Below are 14,246 nucleotides of genomic sequence, written 5' to 3' on the forward strand. Positions count from 1 at the left end.
TAACCCAGTGCTCGTACTTAAGAAAAATGGAACTTGGCATATGTGTGTGGATTATACAGACCTTAACAAGGCCTGTCCGGCTGATCCTTTTGCTCTCCCTTGTATTGATCAAATTATTGATGCTATGACGGGTTGTGAGCGTTTGAGTTTTTTGGATGCTTATTCTGGTTATCATCAGATCAAGATGGCAGTTAAGGACCAGGAGAAGACAGCTTCATCACTCCCTTTGGAGCCTTCTGCTATGTGTCTATGCCTTTTGGGCTCAATAGTGCCCAGGCGACTTACCAACAATGTGTTCAGAATTGCCTCCACGGCCAGATTGGGCGCAATGTTCACTTATGTGGATGATATTGTTGTGAAATCTAAGAAGAAGGAGACCTTGATAGATGATCTGAAGGAGACCTTTGACAATCTCCGGGTCTATAAAATGATGCTTAACCCAGCCAAGTGTGTTTTTGGCGTGCCAGCGGGCAAGTTATTGGGTTTCCTGGTTTCTGAGAGGGGCATTGAAGCTAACCCGGAGAAGATCAAGGCTATCACTTCTTTGGCTAAGTCGGCATGTATCAATGACGTCCAGCGCTTGGGGAGTCGTATTGCGGCTTTGAGCCGATTTATAAGCCGCCTGGGAGAGAAGGCTATCCCTTTGTATCAAATGATGAAGAAAACAGATGACTTTGTCTGGAGCGATGTTGTCGGCGTCCTGGATTTGGGGGTATCCAGCCCTGCCTGCCTGCGGCCCACCACGTGGCTCCATCAATGGCCTGGTACGACCCAACTTCATCATAAACAGCACAAGACCCTCGCGAGGGGCCAAGCCTCACAAGACGGGAAACGCCAAGACCCCCGAAGGAGTTGGCCTCCTCAGGAGGGCTCCTGAGGGGCGGAGAATTCTATGCAGTTACCTCATGAGGCTCGGCTGACATGAGCCATGACGACCAAGGGCGGGCGCCAGGCGGGCACAGAGTGCAGGTTTCCTCTTCGGTGCAAGGGAGGCAAGCCACATGTGCGGAGTCCAGAGGAATTAGCCAAAGGTTTCCATTCCAGTGCAACAAGACCAAAACCGCCAGGACGGCAGGATGGAGGTCATCGACGAGCCCACCACAGTGTCACGACCAGATGCTTTTCACTGGAAAAACTACTTTTGTCAGGATAGACTGTACTACTTGTCCCCTTTCAAATCTGGCCGTTGTGGGATCCCTTCCCACTCATATTTGGGAAGAGGACCAAGGCCACTATAAATAGGACTAGCCACCACCATAGAAGGGGATGGGAATCAGAACAAGTAGAGCCAGCATACACCACACCAGCTCTAGAGCACCTCTCCTCTTGAGGCTTGTTCATCCACTATACTAGTTCATCCATAGCCCCTCGAGGCAATCCAACACACCACACTGGATTAGGGTATTACACCACAACGGTGGTCCGAACCAGTATAAATCTCTGTGTCTTTGTGTCTCTTTGAGCTCGACGTGTTAGGCTTAGGAGGATCGCGAGTAGGCAGGCTGGGCAGGTTGAGATCTCCGCACGCACCCCAGGGTTCGAGCCTCTCAAGGGTTGCCAGATCCCTAAATCCGACATTTGGCGCGCCAGGTAGGGGTGCATCGGAATCTTCTTCCTCGACCTATAGATCGTGCCACCGACTCCTATGGTGGGCGCCCCTCCGTCGGCCCAGTCGACACGCGTTCCCAAAGAAGCGCCGGGCTGCGTGATACGTCTCCAACATATCTATAATTTATGAAGCATTCATGCTATATTACTATGTGTTTTGAATGATTATGGGCTTTATTATACACTTTTATATCATTTTTGGGACTAACCTACTAACTGGAGGCCCAACCCATATTGTTGTTTTATTGCCTGTTTCAGTATTTCGAGGAAAAGGAATATCAAACGGAGTCCAAACGGAATGAAACCTTCAGCATCGTGATTTTTTGGAAGAATATCATCCTGGAGGCTTGGAGATCAAGTCAGAAGATACTCGAGGAGCCTAGGAGATAGGGGGTGCGCCCCCCCTACAGGGCGCGGCCCCCTGTCTCGTGGACCCCTCGAGCACCCCCCGACCGACTTCTTTCACCTATATAACCCTACATACCCTAAAACCATCGAAAATGAAGATAGATCGGGAGTTCCGCCGCCGCAAGCCTCTGTAGCCACCAAAAACCTCTCAAGAGTCCGTTCCGGCACCCTGCCGGAGGGGGAACCCATCACCGGTGGCCATCTTCATCATCCGATGCTCTCCATGACAAGGAGGGAGTAGTTCACCCTCGGGGCTGAGGGTATGTACCAGTAGCTATGTGTTTGATCTCTCTCTCTCTCTCTCTCTCTCTCTCTCTCTCTCTCTCTCTCTTTCGTGTTCTATCTCGTGTTCCCTCTATGGCACGGTCTTGATGTATCCCGAGCTTTGATATTGTAGTTGGATCTTATGATCTTTCTCCCCCTCTACTCTCTTGTGATGAATTGAGTTTCCCCTTTGAAGTTATCTTATCGGATTGAGTCTTCTATGAGAACACTTGATGTATGTCTTGCCATGTTTATCTGTGGTGACAATGGGATTTCATGTGCCACTTGATGTATGTTTTGGTGACCAACTTGCGGGTTCCGCCCATGAACCTATGCATAGGGGTTGGCACATGTTCTTGACTCTCCGGTAGAAACTTTGGGGCACTCTTTGAAGTACTTTGTGTTGGTTGGATGAATCTGAGATTGTGTGATGCATATCGTATAATCATGCCCACGGATATTTGAGGTGACAATGGTGTATCTAGGTGACATTAGGGTTTTGGTTGACTTGTGTCTTAAGGTGTTATTCTAGTACAAACTCTTTTATAGATTGATCCGAAAGAATAACTTTGAGGTGGTTTCGTACCCTACCATAATCTCTACATTTGTTCTCCGCTATTAGTGGCTTTGGAGTGACTCTTTGTTGCATGTTGAGGGATTGTTATATGATCTATCTATGTTATTATTGTTGAGAGAACTTGCACTAGTGAAAGTATGAACCCTAGGCCTTGTTTCCTACCATTGCAATACCCTTTACGCTCACTTTTATCATTAGTTACCTTGCTGTTTTTATATTTTCAGATTACAAAAACCTATATCTACCATCTATTTTGCACTTGTATCACCATCTCTTCGCCGAACTAGTGCACCTATACAATTTACCATTGTATTGGGTGTGTTGGGGACACAAGAGACTCTTTGTTATTTGGTTGCAGGGTTGCTTGAGAGAGACCATCTTCATCCTACGCCTCCTACGGATTGATAAACCTTAGGTCATCCACTTGAGGGAAAGTTGCTACTGTCCTACAAACCTGTGCACTTGCAGGCCCAACAACGTCTACAAGAAGAAGGTTGTGTAGTAGACATCAAGCTCTTTTCTGGCGCCATTGCCGGGGAGGCTAGGTAAAGGGCACTCACTCACACCCCATCAATTAAGCTCTTTTCTGGCGCCGTTGCCGGGGAGGTGAGTGCTTGAAGGTATATCTTTAGATCTTGCAATCAAATCTTTTTATTTTTTTTATTTTATCACTAGTTTAGTTTATAAAATAAAACTACAAAAAAAATGGAGTTAAGTTTGTCTCATACACTTCATCTTTTTAATATCTTTCGTGAGTATGATGGAAAGGAAAATTGTGCTCAATTGCTAGAAGAAGAAATCTATAGAATGTTTGATACTAAATCTTTGAATGATGAGCATGATTGCAATATTGTTAGTATGAACTCCTTGAATATCCATGATGCTAATGATATGCAAAACCACAAGCTTGGGGAAGCTATGTTTGATGAATATGATATATTTTGTCCCTCAAGCTTTGATGAGCAAATTTATTTTGATGATAGCATGCCTCCTATTTATGTTGATTATATTGATGAAAGTGGGTTTGGAAGAGTGTCAACTTTAGAAAGTAGTGATCCCACTATTTTGGAGGATGTTGACTTTTATTTATATGAACATGAAAGTGGATTTGGAAGAGTGTCAACTTTATTTAGTGATGATTCCACTATTTCGGAAGAGGTTCCAATTGATTATGAGAACAAAGTTGCTATCTATGATGATTACTGCGATGACTTGTATGCTATTAAGAATAATGGAAAACATGAAACTTGTCATCATGATTTTAGTTTTCAATTGGATTATGCCTCACATGATAATTATTTTGTTGAGTTTGCTCCCACTACTATTGATGAGAAGAATTTTGCTTATGTGGAGAATAGTAAATTTTCTACGCTTGTAGATCATGAAAAGAATGCTTTAGGTGATGGTTATATTGTTGAATTCATTCATGATGCTACTAAAAATTATTATGAGGGAGGAATATATGCTTGTAGGAATTGCAATAATATCAAGTTTCCTGTCTATGTGCTTAAAATCTTGAAGCTATGCTTGTTTTGCCTCCCTATGCTAGTTGATTATTGTTCCCATAAGTTGTTTGCTCATAAAATCCCTATGCATAGGAAGTGGGTTAGGCTTAAATGTGCTAGTCATATGCTTCATGATGCTCCCGTTATGTTTCAGTTCTTATCTTTTACGTGAGCATCATTGTCATAATCATGCCTAGCTAGAAAGGCATTAAAGAAAAGCGTTTGTTGGGAGACAACCCAATATTTATCCTTACTGTTTTTGTGTGTTCACATGATTATGCTACTGTAGTAATCATGTTTTATATCTTTTGTTTCAATAAAGTGCCAAGTAAGGCCTTTAGGATAGCTTATGGTGATAGTTGTGTTGATCCTCCTGAAAATCAGAAACTTTTGCACCCAGTAAATTAGTTTTTTTAATTCACAGAAACGTGCTTCTGATCTCATTCTTTCTGCTCTAGATTGGTACACAAATTGCTTAGGACTTCCTAATTTGGTAGGATTTTTGGAGTTTCAGAAGTATATGGTTGGTACAGATTACTACAAACTGTTCTGTTTTTAACATATTCTATTTTCTATGTGTTGTTTGCTTATTTTAATGAATCTATGGCTAGTATTAAGTGGTATGAACCATATATAAGTTGGATTACAGTAGATATTACACCAATATTAATTTAGAATGAGTTCATTACAGTAGCTATGTGGTGGTTTTATTTTCTTATACTAACGGAGCTTACGAGTTTTCTGTTGAGTTTTGTGTTATGAAGTTTTCAAGTTTTGGGTAAGGATTCGATGGACTATGGAATAAGGAGTGGCAAGAGCCTAAGCTTGGGGATGCCCAAGGCACCCCAAGGTAATATTCAAGAACAACCAAGAGCCTAAGCTTGGGGATGCCCCGGATGGCATCCCCTCTTTCGTCTTCGTTCATCGGTAACTTTACTTGGAGCTATATTTTTATTCACCACATGATATGTGTTTTGCTTGGAGCGTCAATTTCATTTGTTAGTATTTGCTTGCTGTTAGTTAGAATAATGTTTTGCATCTTTAGGTTCAATAAAAATGTCAAGGATAGCCTTTGCCATGCTTATTTTGCTAGTATTCATGTTGCTGTTTGAAAACAGAAAGTTTACCGCTGTTGCAAAAATTCCCTAGAAAAGTCAGAGAATGGTATAATGTTGAATCTTTTTGCATATTCAGATCTGATAAATTTATTACAGTTGGAATTTTAGTTCATAATTTTTGGAGTCATGTAAGTATTGATAATCTTGCATTCTATACATACTATACTGTTTTGGCAGATTGCTGTTATATTTGCATTGTTTGCATATGTTTGCTTGTTTAATGATTCTATTTGAGGATAGGAGTATTAAATATGAAGAGGCATTTAGTATGCAATGTTGAATAATAATTTTAGTGATTTGTTACAGTAGAAAATGATAAGGTTTTGCATTGGTTTATACTAACCTATCTCACGAGTTCTTGTTGAGTTTGGTGTGAATGAAGCTTTTTGAGAAATAGAGAAACCATGATATGAAAGGAATTAAGGAGACACAAAAGTTCAAGCTTGGGGATGCCCAAGGCACCCCAAGATAATATTTCAAGAAGTGTCAAGCATCTAAGCTTGGGGATGCCCCGGTAGGCATCCCACCTTTCTTCTTCAACAACTATTGGTTAGTATCGGTTGAGCCTAAGTTTTTGCTTCTTCACATAAGTTGTGCTATCCTTGCAATGTCATTTTTTTTGTTTTTCTTGCTGCTTGAATAAGATACCAAGATCTGAAATTCTTAAATGAGAGAGAGTCTTCATGTAGCTACATAATTATTTAGCTACTCATTGATCTTAGCTTATATCTTTTTGGAGTAGTTTTTCATTTACTCGTGTGCTTCACTTTTATCCTATGAGTAAATGGTTGATTGAGTTGATTGTCATAAATCTGAAATTATATATGTATCATTTGCTTATCCCATGGGGAGTTATGACTTCACATCTAAGAAGTAGAGGTTGTAAATTTATTGATGGTTAGCAAGCATTGTATTGGTCATTTGAACAATTCATGAAAGAATATTGAAGGAAGAGAGATTTCACATATAAATACACTATCCTAGACATCTTTTATAATTGGGAGCACTCATTAAGTATGACATGCTAAAGAGTTGATGTTGGACAAGGAAGACAACGTAATGGTTTACTTTCTGACATCTCAGTTAAAGTATATTGTCATGGATCATTCAAACATGTTGAGCTTGCCTTTCCCCCTCATGCTAGCCAAAATTCCTTGCACCAAGTAGAGATACTACTTGTGCATCCAAATATCCTTAAACCCAGTTTTGCCATGAGAGTCCACCATACCTACCTATGGATTGAGTAAGATTCTTCAAGTAAGTTGTCATCGGTGCAAGCAATAAAATTTCTCTCTAAATATGCATGCTTATTAATGCGGAGAAAATAAGCTTTGTACGAACTTGTTATGGAAGCAATAAAAGCGACAGACTGCATAATAAAGGTCCATATACAAGGGGCAATATAAAGTGACGTTCTTTCGCATAAAGATTTTGTGTATCCAACCCTAAAAGCGCATGGCAACCTCTGCTTCCCTATGCGAAGGGCCTATCTTTTACTTTATGTCTTTTACTTTATGCAAGAGTCAAGGTGATCTTCACCTTTCCCTTTTTCATTTTATCCTTTGGCAAGCACTTTGTGTTGGGGTGATCCTGATATATATATCCAAGTGGATGTAAGTTAGCATGAACTATTATTGTTGACATCAGCCAAAGGTGAATACGTTTGGAGGCAACATTATAAACCCCAATCTTTCTCTATGTCTGATTAAAACTTCATAACCACAAGTATTGCGTGAGTGTTAGCAATTGTAGAAGACTATATGATGGTTGAGTATGTGAAGTTTGCTAAATCAAAGCTCTGACATAGACCCTTCCTGAAAATAGGATGAATTGCAATAGTTTGATGACTAAGAATGAAGTTTGCTAGTTTTCAAGAAAGTTTATGGTCTATGCTCTAACATGTGAATTGCTTGTTACTTGATTATGAAATTTTTTATGAGATGAACTACTGTTATGACATATTATCATGCTAGAAAAGGTGATTGAAATTATCATTGATCAAACTTGTGCACCTTCTAGCATTCACACTTCATAAATTCTTTCTTTTATCATTTAGCTACTCGAGGATGAGTAGGAATTAAGATTGGGGATGCTGATACGTCTCCAACGTATCTATAATTTATGAAGCATTCATGCTATATTACTATGTGTTTTGAATGATTATGGGCTTTATTATACACTTTTATATCATTTTTGGGACTAACCTACTAACTAGAGGCCCAACCCATATTGTTGTTTTATTGCCTATTTCAGTATTTCGAGGAAAAGGAATATCAAACGGAGTCCAAACGGAATGAAACCTTCGGCGTCGTGATTTTTTGGAAGAATATCATCCTGGAGGCTTGGAGATCAAGTCAGAAGATACTCGAGGAGCCCAAGAGATAGGGGGCGTGCCCCCCTATAGGGCGCGCCCCCCTATCTCGTGGACCCCTCGAGAACCCCCCGACCGACTTCTTTCGCCTATATAACCCTACGTACCCTAAAACCATCGAAAATGAAGATAGATCAGGAGTTCCGCCGCTGCAAGCCTCTGTAGCCACCAAAAACCTCTCGGGAGTCCGTTCCAGCACCCTGCCGGAGGGGGAACCCATCATCGGTGGCCATCTTCATCATCCCGGCGCTCTCCATGACGAGGAGGGAGTAGTTCACCCTCGGGGCTGAGGGTATGTACCAGTAGCTATGTGTTTGATCTCTCTCTCTCTCGTGTTCTCTCTCGTGTTCCCTCTATGGCACGATCTTGATGTATCCCGAGCTTTGCTATTGTAGTTGGATCTTATGATGTTTCTCCCCCTCTACTCTCTTGTGATGAATTGAGTTTCCCCTTTGAAGTTATCATATCGGATTGAGTCTTCTATGAGAACACTTGATGTATGTCTTGCCGTGTTTATCTGTGGTGACAATGGGATTTCATGTGACACTTGATGTATGTTTTGGTGACCAACTTGCGGGTTCCGCCCATGAACCTATGCATAGGGGTTGGCACACGTTCTTGACTCTCCGGTAGAAACTTTGGGGCACTCTTTGAAGTACTTTGTGTTGGTTGGATGAATCTGAGATTGTGTGGTGCATATTGTATAATCATGCCCATGGATACTTGAGGTGACAATGGAGTATCTAGGTGACATTAGGGTTTTGGTTGATTTGTGTCTTAAGGTGTTATTCTAGTACGAACTCTTTTATAGATTGATCCGAAAGAATAACTTTGAGGTGGTTTTGTACCCTACCATAATCTCTACGTTTGTTCTCCGCTATTAGTGGCGTTGGAGTGACTCTTTGTTGCATGTTGAGGGATTGTTATATGATCTATCTATGTTATTATTGTTGAGAGAACTTGCACTAGTGAAAGTATGAACCCTAGGCCTTGTTTCCTACCATAGCAATACCGTTTACGCTCACTTTTATCATTAGTTACCTTGCTGTTTTTATATTTTCAGATTACAAAAACCTATATCTACCATCTATTTTGCACTTGTATCACCATCTCTTTGCCGAACTAGTGCACCTATACAATTTACCATTGTATTGGGTGTGTTGGGGACACAAGAGACTCTTTGTTATTTGGTTGCAGGGTTGCTTGAGAAAGACCATCTTCATCCTACGCCTCCTACGGATTGATAAACCTTAGGTCATCCACTTGAGGGAAATTTGCTACTGTCCTACAAACCTGTGCACTTGCAGGCCCAACAACGTCTACAAGAAGAAGGTTGTGTAGTAGACATCACTGCGCTGCTTCACCCTCTCCTTGCGGCAGGTGCAGTGGCCGCCGAAGTTCTGACCGGAGATGCCGCTGTGTTACGACGGCGCGACAGATCCAACCCCCTTTCTTCAAGCATACGAGGAGGCAGTTTGAGCAGCCGGTGGAGACGACAAGGTGAAGGCCAACTAGTTCCCCATGGCCCTCGTAGGCGCGCCGCGCGCCTGGTTGCTCAACCTGTCGGCATCTTCTGTGGCCTCCTGGGAGGAGCTGCGTGGCCTCTTCCTCGCCCACTACGCGGCGCCGGCTCCCCCAGTCGTTGCAGCTCTCCTAGGTGGCTCGCAGGCACCACCTTCTGACCGCCACATCAAGCACTTCTACCGGCGGGTAGGCACCACTTAGGCGGGCTTGGGAGCTCCCCCGGGCTAGGCGGAGCCCCAAGCTGACCTCGCCTTTGGCCCCGAGGATCACCCCGCCGCCACGACAGGAGCAGGCACGCTCCCAATGCTCTGCACCCCTACCATCTGCCACGTGGCGATCACCAGGACCCTCATTGACGGCGGAGCCGGCCTCAACATGCTCTCCCCGGAGGCGTTCGGCCGGCTCCACGTGCCGCCCAGCCGGCTCCGCCCCTCCAAGCCAGCTCCGCCCCTCCAAGCCTTTCTTCGGGGTCGCGGCGGCTCCACCAGGCCCCTGGGGCAAATCCGTCTCCCTGTCACCTTCGGAACCGCGACAACTACCGCACCAAGCTCATCGACTTCGACATCGCCAAGATCGACCTGTCGTACAATGCTATTCTGGGATACCCGACCTTGGCCCAGTTTATGGCTGGACCCACCCCGCGTACAACCTCATGAAGATGCCTAGAAGCAACGGTGTCCTCATGGTGGCAGGGGACACCAAAGGCGCGCTGTAGGCCCTCAAGCTCACCTTCAAGACAGGCGCGACCGCGCTGCCCGACGAGAAGAAGGATTAGGAGGCCCCAGAAGCAGCGCCTGCCAAGAATAAGTAGTTGTTCTCCCAAGAACGAGCCGAGCCGAAGCAAGTGCCGGTCTGCGAGGATGGGACGGCCAGCGGCACCTTCACCATAGGGGCTGGCCTCCCTCTGGATCAAGAGGAGGCATTGATCAACTTTTTGCGAGCCAACAAGGATGTATTCGCTTGGGAGCCCAAACACCTGGCTGGGGTCCCAAGGGGGATAATTGTGCACCACCTGAGGGTATGTCCAAATGTGTGGCCGGTGAAGCAGAAGGCTCACCACCAGTCCACCGAGAAGCAGGACATCATCGTCCAGGAAACCCGTAAGCTACAAGCCGCAGGGGTCATCAGAGAGGTACGGTACCCAGAGTGGCTGGCGAATCCCGTCATCGTCCCCAAGAAAGGAGGGAAGGAACGCATGTGTGTCAACTTCACCAACCTCAACAAGGCCTACCCACAAGACCCCTTCCCGCTCCCTCGCATCGATCAGATCATCGACTCCACCGACGAGTGCAACCTGTTGTGCTTCTTGGATGCCTTCTCCGGCTACCACCAGATCAAGGTGGCCGTGGAGGATGTGGAGAAGACGACATTCCTCACCCCATGCGGGGTGTACTGCTACACCTGCATGCCCTTCGGGCTGCGCAACACCGGGACAACCTTCCAGCGGTTGATGCATATCGCCCTGGGTTCTCAGCTCGGGAGGAACGCAGAGGCCTACGTTGATGATATGTGGTGAAGTCTCGGGAGGCCAGGACTCTGATAGAAGATCTGAAGGAGACGTTCGCTAGCCTGCGCATGGTGGATCTTCGGCTTAACCCCGAGAAGTGTGTGTTTGGGGTCCCTTCCGGCAAGCTGTTGGGCTTCTTGGTGTCACACAGAGGGATTGAGACCAACCCAGAGAAGGTCAAGGCGATAGAGGACATGAACCCCCCACAGACCCTGAAGGAGATGCAGAAGCTGGCTGGCTGTGTAACCTCACTTGGGCATTTCATTTCCAAGCTGGGGGAGCGTGCCTTCTCATTTTCCAAGTTGATGAAGAGGAAGGAGCCATTCGAGTGGACCCCAGAGGCAGACGCAGCCTTCTAGGACCTCAAGAGATATTTGACTAGCCCACCAGTGATGGTGGCGCCATGCCCTCTCGAGCCCTTGGTGCTCTATCTGGCAGCAACCCCTCACTCAGCCAGCACCGCCCTGGTGGTGCTAAGGGAGGAGCGCATGATCAAGAAGCCACAGCAGGATGCACAACTATCAAGCAAGGCGCAGCACCCCAGGGCGAGGCATCTGAAGCCTCGGCCAATGCAGTGGTAGACATTCCTCCTGAAGCCACAGTAGATCTCGTGGTTGTCAAGGCTCCGGAGGATCGGCCTCATGAGGCCATAAGGGACCTGTGCCCTCGAGAAGAACAAGATTCCGCTGATGCTTCCCCCCTCGTCGAGCACCCTGTCTACTTCATCAGCACAGTACTGAAGGAGGCCCGGGCGCGCTACCCCATGCCCCAGAAGCTCTTTCTCGCACTTCTAGTCGCCTCCAAGAAACTGCGCCACTACTTTCAAGGCCCCCCCGTCAAGGTTGTCTCAGCGTACCCGCTGGAGATGGTGCTCCGGAGCCCAAATGCCGCTGGGCGAGTTGCTGAATGGAACATCAAGCTGCAGGCATTCAATCTCGAGTTCAGCACCACCAGGGTCATCAAGGGTGCAGCCCTTGCGGACTTCATGGCCGAATGGACTGGCGCTGCAGACCATGAAGTAGGCGAGGACTAGTCCCTCCTGCCAGGAGATGAAGAGTCGGACGGATGGATCATGTACTTCGACGGGGCGTTTGCGCGACAAGGCGCAGGAGCAGGGGCCATCCTCATCTCACCCACCAAGGACAAGCTTTGTTATGCAGTGCAACTCTGCTTTCAGCAGGGCGAGAAGGTCTCCAATAACATCATAGAATTCGAAGGCTTGCTCGCCGGACTCAGGGCCGCGACCGCGCTGGGAGTGAAGCGCCTCACCATCAAGGGAGACTCTCAGCTTCTCGTCAACTTCTCCAACAAGGAGTACATGCCTAAGGACGAGCACATGGAGGCGTACCTAGAGGAGGTGCGCAAAATGGAGAAGCGGTTCATGGGCGTGGAGCTGCAGCACGTGCCGCGGGACGAACAGTGAAGCAGACGACATCACCAAAAGAGCCTCTCGCAGGCTCCCTCAGGAGCCAAGGGTGTTTGAGGAGCGGCTCTTCAAATTGTTTGTGACCCCACATGTCACAACTCCAGCACCACCTCAGGAGGACTTGCCACAGGCACCCAAGACAGTCGCCCCAGCCTGTGGTCACCCCTCAGGAGTCCGCCTGCTGCTCGCGCTCGAGCCTCAGGAGGGGTGCTGTACCAAAGAGTTCAAGGCGTACTTGCTTCAAGGGACCCTGCCAGAGAAGGAGGAGGATGCTGAGCACGTGGCCCGTCAAGCCACCGCATACTGCATCAAGGATGGTGAGTTATATCGTAGGAGGCCCAATGACGTTTTGTTGCGGTGCATCTCCAAGGAGCAGGGGCTCGAGCTGCTGGCGGACATACATGGTGGGGACTGCGGGCATCACTCCTCGCCACGCACCCTTGTGGGCAAGGCGTTCTGCAGCGGCTTCTACTGTCCCACCATGCTCAATGACGCTACAGAGCTGGTGCGCTCTTGTGAAGCATGCCAGTTTCACGCCAAGCAGATCCACCAGCCCGCGCAGGGCCTCCAGACAATCCCGCTCACGTGGCTGTTCGCGGTCTGGGGGCTGGACTGTTGGGGAACGTAGTAATTTCAAAAATTTCCTACGTACACGCAAGATCATGGTGATGGCATAGCAACGAGAGGGGAGAGTGTTGTCCACGTACCCTCGTAGACCGTAAGCGGAAGCGTTATGACAACGCGGTTGATGTAGTCGTACGTCTTCATGATCCGACCGATCCAAGTACCGAATGTACGACACCTCTGAGTTCAGCACACGTTCAGCTCGATGACGATCCCCGGGCTCCGATCCAGCAAAGCTTCGGGGATGAGTTCCGTCAGCACGACGGCGTGGTGACGATGTTGATGCTCTACCGGCGCAGGGCTTTGCCTAAACTCCGCGACGATATGACCGAGGTGGAATATGGTGGAAGGGGGCACCGCACACGGCTAAGGAACGATCCGTAGATCAACTTGCGTGTCATGGGGTGCCTCCCTGCCCCCGTATATAAAGGAGCAAGGGGGAGGGGGCGGTCGGCCAAGGGAGGGCGCGCCAGGGAGGAGTCCTACTCCCACCGGGAGTAGGACTCCCTCCTTTCCTAGTCCAACTAGGAGACCTTCCATGTAGTAGGAGTAGGAGAGAAGGAAAGGGAAGAGAGAAGGGAAGGAAGGAGGGGGTGCGGCCCCTCCCCCTAGTCCAATTCGGACTAGGCCTTGGGGGGGCGCGCGGCCTGCCCTAGGCAGCCCCTCTCTCTTTCCCGTATGGCCCAATAAGGCCCAATACTTCTCCCGGCGAATTCCCGTAACTCTCCAGTACTCCGAAAAATACCCGAATCACTCGGAACCTTTCCGAACTCCGAATATAGTCATCCAATATATCGATCTTTACGTCTCAACCATTTTGAGACTCCTCATCATGTCCCCACTCTCATCCGGGACTCCGAACTCCTTCGGTACATCAAAACTCATAAACTCATAATATAACTGTCATCGAAACCTTAAGCGTGCGGACCCTACGGGTTCAAGAACTATGTAGACATGACCTAGAACTATTCTTGGTCAATAACCAATAGCGGAACCTGGATGCCCATATTGGCTCCTACATATTCTACGAAGATCTTTATCGGTCAAACCGCATAACAACATACTTTGTTCCCTTTGTCATCGGTATGTTACTTGCCCGAGATTCGATCATCGGTATCCAATACCTAGTTCAATCTCGTTACCGGAAAGTCTCTTTACTCGTTACGTAATGCATCATTCCGTAACTAATTCATTAGCTACATTGCTTGCAAGGCTTATAGTGATGTGCATTATCGAGAGGGCCTAGAGATACCTCTCCGACAATCGGAGTGACAGAACCTAATCTCGAAATATGCCAACCCAACATGTACCTTC

The sequence above is a fragment of the Triticum aestivum genome, chromosome 7B (assembly GCF_018294505.1).
Source record: "Triticum aestivum cultivar Chinese Spring chromosome 7B, IWGSC CS RefSeq v2.1, whole genome shotgun sequence".
NCBI lineage: Eukaryota > Viridiplantae > Streptophyta > Magnoliopsida > Poales > Poaceae > Triticum > Triticum aestivum.